General features: G+C 37.9%; 1 pseudogene; it reads right to left on the minus strand.

Moving 5' to 3' along the window:
* Nucleotides 1-1,913: 1,913 nt before the first annotated feature.
* Nucleotides 1,914-2,580, minus strand: LOC101722528 (pyruvate dehydrogenase (acetyl-transferring) kinase isozyme 3, mitochondrial pseudogene; annotated as a pseudogene).
* Between the last annotated feature and the right edge of the window lie 5,125 nt (nt 2,581-7,705).

The following is a 7,705-nucleotide window of genomic DNA, read 5'->3' on the forward strand; positions in this document are numbered from 1 at the left end:
CAGCTACCTGAACATGCTTTCTCCTTCCTTCCTGGCTTTTGATACTGAAAACCCATCAAATTGTTCAATTTTGTGGTTGCCTTAGGACATTCCAAGATAGACTAGACATGTGAATCTTAGCCACTGCATCAATGTGAGGCTCACTGCCCCTAAAGCTTTAAAAAATCTAAGTGTGGGAACAACGATGGCCCAGGGTGGGCAGGGATTTCCAGAAGTGTAGTGCAAATAGGATCAAGACATGGCTGGTAATAAGAGTACCTCATTTAAAATGTACCACATTCATATTTCAGTTTAGTTCCTTCATATTTACCATCTCACATTCTCCATAAGGCATCACAGAAGTTGAGAGCACATAATGACAGAGATGCTCAGGGAAGCCACCACACCAAATGCATCTGAAGAAATATATCTGAAGAAATGCCTATTCCCTTCACCCTCATGTGCTGGGCAATGACATTTCTTTGAGGGTCTGTAAAGTGAAGGATCCTGTATGATTATGGATAAAATGCATGATGAGGAGTAAAATTTTGGTTTTATTTTTAATGAATAAATATCTTTTTTTTTTTGAGAGAGACTGGACAATCTGGGGAAATGGAAGATGTACCAACAAAACAAGTTCCCACTACATGCATGAAGTAACATAACCCGGGACAATTAATTCAGAATTCAACTTGTGGCATTCAGCGATGTTCTCTATTAACTTTAATACACAGGAACGATTCCCACAAGCTGCTGATGTGTGTGGTTAGGGGGGCTGCTCTTTAGTACTTGTTTGGCTTTCTGCCACCACTAGTGGAGCTATTTGCTAACACGTAGTTTAGTGTTTGTTTTTCAGTGGTTCTATACCCATTGTTTTTGTTCTTGTTATTGTGTGATTGAGTTAAATATTTAGTAATTGATGAAACGTGGCTGCAAAAGGAAGAGAGTTGTTCCTTTGTGTTGTAACACACATTTTGAGAATATCAATGAAAGCAAGACACTAGAAAAAGTATGCTGTTGAAATAAGCATATGTAAGACATCCACAAAGTTGGGAGAAGACCATTAAAGTTAGAAGCACTTTCAGATTACTTTACAAGTATATTTGTTCTTTTTTAAAAATTTTGTTCAATGTTTTATTTTTTATTAGTACATGTTTGCAGTATGTAATGATTACATTTCCTTGTGTGGAGTTGGTACGTGTGCATAATACATCTTAATTCCTTTCTTTGTCCCCTCTCGCTTCCCTCCCTCCCTTCTCCCTCTATCACTTGCTCCCATTCCCATTTGAGAATCATCTCTCTATCTCCTATTATCTTTTATTTTTCTCTTTATTTGTATTTTGGATTTCTCATGTAAAAGAAACCATGTGATATTTAAGCTTGTGTGTCTCATCTATTTCACTTAACATTATAATCTCAAGGTGCACCCATTTTCCTACAAATGACTCAAGTTTATCCCTCTTTGTGACAGAGTAGTACTCCACTATGTGTAAACACCACATTTTCTTTATCCATTCATCTGCTGATGGGCATATAGGCTGCTTCCAAGATTTAGCTATTATAAGTGCTTGCTTTGGCAGCAAATATACCAAGGTTTAGCTATTATGAATTGTGCTGCTATAAACATGGGTGTGCATGTATCATTGTGATATGATGTCTTTAATTCTTTTGGGAAGATACCTAGAAGGGGAATAGCTGGTTCAAATAGAATTTCTAGTTTTCGTTTTTTGAGGAATCTGAATACAGATTTCTATAGTGGTTGTACTAGTTTATATTTCTTCCAACAATGTAGAATTAATAACTAAATTTAGCAATGTAGCAGGATACAAAAATTAACACAGAAATAAAATTCTGTAGTTAAAAATGTAGCTCAGTGAATTAACAGGAAAGCAACAGTAAAGCAAGAGGAAAACTTGGGGGAGAAATCACTCTGCTTACCTTTTCAAAACTGGAACAACAAAACCCAACTTACTATGCTGGTCAATAAGCATGTGAAAAGAGATGCAGTTGGTGTAAAACCGATCCAGAAAATATTGAATGTTACCGCTAATTAAGGGATCAAATGCGAATTTCTTGTATTCAGTCACTCCTTGAGCCATTGTAGGAACCACATCATTGTGTCTATTTCTGACTTTAGTCAGAACTTGTAGAAAGTTATCTAAGACCTTTGGATCCTCAGGGCTCTTATTTTCATATTCTAACAGTCAAGAAAACTTTGCATGTACCAATTCTGAACCAGCCCCACCGAAGGGCTCTTCAGTAAGTTACGGAGAGAAGACTGGCCTCTCTCGTTGTGTCAGCCAGTCTCAAGGGCAGTTCCTTTCTTAGAAACATGTGTGAAGTTTTCTCACATGCATCATCTCTCCCAAAGTCCAGGACCTGTTTGATGGAGAATGGCTACGGCGAGAAGCGCGACTAGCGCTCGATTTGCTTGGGCACCGACTGCTTCAGCAGCCACAGGAACAGCCGCAGCCTCACGGGAGTAGCGAGATGTCCTGGTGGCCACAGGGGCCCCAGTAGCTGGGCCGCTCAGATCCCTGGAGCGAACCTCTGCCTCTCGGCCTCGGCGCCGCCTGTGCTGCCGCAGCAGCTCGAGTACATTCGTTCTTACTCCACTTTAAAGAACAGATTAAAAATTGTAGTGAATGGAAACTGGGTGTGGTCTTTATGAGATTCAAAGACAAAGCTGAGGTGTATATTGGAAGATTGGCAGATGATCTGCTTTTAGCTAAACTAAGATGTTTGCCATCGATACAGATGACTTTTGGAGATCAGTGCTTTCACAGACTTTTCCCACTGATCATCCTACGAGGATGCGCATCTATTCAAATTGCTAGTGGGATCGCAAGCAGAATGATTACTTTCTCAGATGAACTACTCCTATTTTTTGGGAAGGGAAGGAAATTGGGAAAAGTTTACCATTCAAAATAGAGAGACAGCATGGTGGAATAGAGAAAAAGCACAGGCTTTGAAACTTGATGGCCCACTTCTACTTAGGACAAATAACCTTGTAAATCCACCTCGCATCTGATCTGAGTAGGAAATTATATAATATATAATTATATAATGCAACCTTTGATATAATCTGTGGATATAAGTAGCTTCTGTTGTAGCTACTAGTGCTGTGGTGACAACTGCTGTTACTGCTAATTCTGCCAACTGTTACTACTTGGCTATTAATGATCTTGCTTTGGAAGAAGGTTATGTATGAGGATGAAATTTAGAAGAAGTTTCTGGTCCTCCTTTTGCTACTGACCCTGTATGGGAATCTGGAGAAGGCTTTTCATTTCTATCATGTATGAAATGAGGAGCATTTTGCTGACTAGAGGTCCTCAAGTTGCTTCTTTTCAAGAACCTTGGTATCTGCCTCTACCTGCTCAGTTCCACTACAATGTGATTTTGTGTAGTGATTCTATGTACATTTTATTAAAATGAAAACAGTTCTCATATTTAAAAACATTTTCAAACTACTAATTGCTTATTACTCTTTTAAGTTACAGAGTCTTTAGCTTTGATTTTTTTTTTGTCATCCTGCGAATTATTGGAACTTTCATTCCCTAACTTGTGGATCATTGTGGTTCCTAATTTCTAAACTTGTTCACCAGAGCCAAAAAGAACAAATTGTCCAAGCAATTAACTGTCTCACATATGTGTAAGTGCCAGATTTCAGCATGTGGCCTGGCCCTTCCTTTTGTGGACAGTGGCAGACTCAAGGTCCATATGACAATAAATTTTGTGCCAGACCTTAGGTCTATTCTTTCCATGGGATATTGGACCACTTTCACTTCCCAAGAAAAGTAAAGGAGATTGCAAGATTGATGGTCATCAAACATTTTTAACTAAGGTTTTTTTGAAGATTTGTGTGTCCTTTGCAAAATATAAGCATTAAAGAGAGGAAAACATATAATAGATACAAATCCCTATTTGACTCTCTGATTGCTCTCTTCATGTAAGTATCTTGACATATTAATTTGGGGAGAAACCATAATTCCAAATAATGAGAGAAGATATGAGTGTATATTATTATTTTTTAAAAATTCATTAATTTTATTGGTACATTTTAGGTATACAATATGCTGACATTCATTATTAGGAATTTGTACCTTTACGTAATCTATCTTGGTTCTTATTATTTTTCACCATCCCCCTGCCCTCCCTTCAACCTCTCCACCCCTCCCTATTTACAAAGACTTTGTTTCCATTTTTTTCTTTTCTCATATTTATTCCTTTCCCCTACTCTTCCCACTTCCCCTTCTCCTTTGGACCTTTTCTTCCACTTTCACATTATCTATTATACATTTTAACCCTTATTTACACTTTCAGTTTCACACACCAGAGAAACTATTTGGTGTTTACACAAGTGTGTCCTATTTATTTCACTTAAGAGTATGGCCTCAATGTGCATCCATTTAGCTATAAATGTCTAGTTTCTCATTCTTTATGGCTGAGTGGTATTCCATTTTATAAAAAAAGCCCCACATTTTCTTTATCCAGTCTCCAGTTGATGGGCAATTGGGCTGTTTCCAAGCTTTAGCTATTACAAACTGTGCCGCTATGAACATGGGTGCACATATATTGCTGTGGTATGATTCTTTTAATTCTTTTGGGAAGATACACAGCAGGGGAATAGTTGGGTCAAATGTGACCTCTTAGCCTAGTTTTTTGAGGAATCTCCAGACTGATTTCCACAGTGGTTGCACCAGTCTACACTCCCACCAACAGTGGAGCAGGGTTCCTTTTTCCCCACAGCCCTGCTAGCATTTGTTATTGATTGATTTCTTGATAGCAGCTATTCATTCTGGGATGAGGTGGAATCTCAGCATTGTTTTCATCTGCATCTCTCAAATGCCCAGTGATGTTGATTTTTTTTATATGAATGAGTGTATATTGTTATAAGACCTGTCTGATCTCAGGAAAGTTATTAAGGGATCAGATAATTTCCCCCTTCATGTCCTTTGCAGAAAGTCTTCAGGTTCTTCCCCCAAGAGATTCAGTGCTGTGATCAAAGGCCTTTGGTTTCTACTCCACTTCCAGGTAAGCCACCTCATTGTTACTTTAGTCTCAAAACTGCTCTTTTCATTGGAGACTCCTTCTCCCAGAAAGAGGGACAATTTGATATTCCTGGCCAAGTAAATTAGGAAGGCTGAAGCTTTTGTCTGTACTCTGTCTTTTTGAGTTTTGTAATTTCCATCCCATTATGATCAAACGAATCAAAGGACCATCTAAGTATCCTTAATTTTCTCAGGCTTCTAGAGCAACGTTTTTGAGTACTGAACCACAGTCTTCATTTGTGTCCTGAAAATTTCTTACAAAAGTTGTCAGAATCTCCCCATCCTTATCTGGATTTGTAGTGATGAAAGAAGTGCAACTCGGCTTGCAGCCACACAGATTAATCTACACCTATTATAAAGGTACCATTTTCCAACAGTGAGATACAATCTTTGCCAGTAGAGTCAGACAACTGAATAATTTAGGTGGAAAACTTTTTTGGTTGTTGAAGTGTTATCATAGGTACTGTACATGGTTACTAATTTCCAATACTTTAAAGTTCAATAATTTTTAGAACAATTAGCCTATAGAACATAAATTATATTAGATATACACTATTGTGAGTACTTGAAAGTTACAGATACCTATTCAGCAAAATATAAATGGAGAACAGAATTTCCCCTGAAGTTAATCTGTGAAGTAAACATCTATTCAGTCAGAGCACAGAGAAACAAAATGTCATTACACTGATAGAGTGAATTTCATGATCAGAAATACTTTGCTACAGGCTGAGTTAGTAGTGGTAAATCTATCCAAAGAATACATTTACCAGAGGAGGGACTAACCACATATGAATACAAAAAGAAGAGAATCATGAAAGTAAATCTTGGCCCATCCCACTGCTCTCTGGGAAGAGAGGGAGCTTAAGCCTGGTAATATTGTACTGTGGTCAAGAGGAGTTTTCTGTCTACATCATCTAAGATGCCAACTATCCAAGAGAATCTCCTTATTTTGATTCATATTAAATTCTGGTAAGTTTTTAACCTACTGTAAGGCTCTAGTCTTGAGGGCAAAGAAGCTGGGCAACCAGATCCATTTTGTTTAAATGAGGGTAGTCTTTCTCATTCTAAGTAAATAAATGAACTCACAGGTTTCACATATGAGTTTCCTGGGTTTGGCTTTCACATGTCTACCAGGGAGAGAGGGGCTGCTCTGGGCTTGCTGATAGATTAGGTTTCAGAGATGGTCAGATGTGCAGACCAGATTAATCACAGGTCCAGAACCACATTACTTGCATCCACCAGGTAATCACAGCAAGGAAATGGATGCTTTTCTGTGAGAGACCACCAAAATCAGCTACTGGGGCCTCCCAAGTTGGATGCACCCCTAGGCCTGTCTCCAGTGTGGTGTTCCTCTTCTGGAACTCTTCACCTATGACAGGAAAAGTGAGTGCACATGCCAGCAAGTTGGTCAAATATCTAGCTCTCCTTTCCTCCATTTCACCACAGAAGCAAAAATGATTAAGTCTTCAACTGAATAGTTCAGCATCTTTAGCTTTGTTGTTTGTTGTACTTTGGCTTTGAACACTGGGTCTAGGCATTTTTGAAATGCCTATTTCTTATTTTCTTTCTGAAATTCTTCTCTTTAAAAAGTTCTATCAGTATTTGGCAAAAATAACAATAGCATGTGATCAAAGTGTGCAATCTCATAAGTTTTGAAATGCTTATATATTCATGGTAGGATCATCATAATCGTGATAATGAATTTATGTCCTACCCTCCTAAAGTTTCCTTGTGCCCTGTTATTATTCCTATTTATCCTTTTTCTGGAATTACTCATTAGCTTATTAGAGATCTTGTTTTATATTTTTGCACTTAATAAATGAATAACTTAATATTTTCACCTACCTCAATTTAGTTACCCAAATTGACTTTTCTGGTGTCTCAGTTTCACTTCTTGTTATAAGAATTTTCTCTTAATAATGATTTTCTTGTCTGGATCAAATTCCATGGATTGCTGCTAGAATCGCTGTGTTTTACGTGTTTGCCAGGCTGACCACTTGTGCACTCTAATGCACCCCTGATGCACTCCTGACACAAGACTACCAACAGGTACTTTCTGGTTTTTATTGGCTGCCAGGCTCTGAAGCTAACAAAATTTTTATTGTTTCTACTTTGATATAGATACTTGGTAATGCATGGTGACTACTTGGCTGCATTTCCTCCTTTAATTGCTTCTGGAAATTACCTGAATAATTGTTTGAAGCCACTGACTAACCAGCTTATAATTTTTGGTCATCCTGGTCATCCCACCACCAGTTGATCCTACTACTGCTAAGAAAGCCTTTATACTAAAAGAAAGTCAAGTTTATTTTGATTATGTCTCAATTGCAAATCTCCTTGAAATTCCAAGTTATCTCAGTACCATTATGAATGCATTGGACTGAAGGTAGGTTGAATAAACTGGTTCATAGAGAATTTTGGATTATAGAAAATAGCAGTTGTGATAGCAACACATCCCAGGTGAAAAGAATAGCGAAGGAAAGAAGGTTATTGCAGGACATGTGGGCCTACTTTCAGGAGTGTCATCACAGTTTTCTCTATATTTAGTGTTTGTATATGGAGATTTGTTTTTCTTAGAGTAGCCCAAAGAACACAGGTAATTACAGCTTCTCCACCTCTGCTTTAACCATCAGCAGTTAAGCAACAACAACGACAAAATTAATCGAGTTCTATAA

Source organism: Heterocephalus glaber, unplaced genomic scaffold (genome assembly GCF_053883595.1).
Source record: "Heterocephalus glaber isolate CG9 unplaced genomic scaffold, H.glaber_assembly_v1.0 deba00001457, whole genome shotgun sequence".
Taxonomy (NCBI): Eukaryota; Metazoa; Chordata; class Mammalia; order Rodentia; family Bathyergidae; genus Heterocephalus; species Heterocephalus glaber.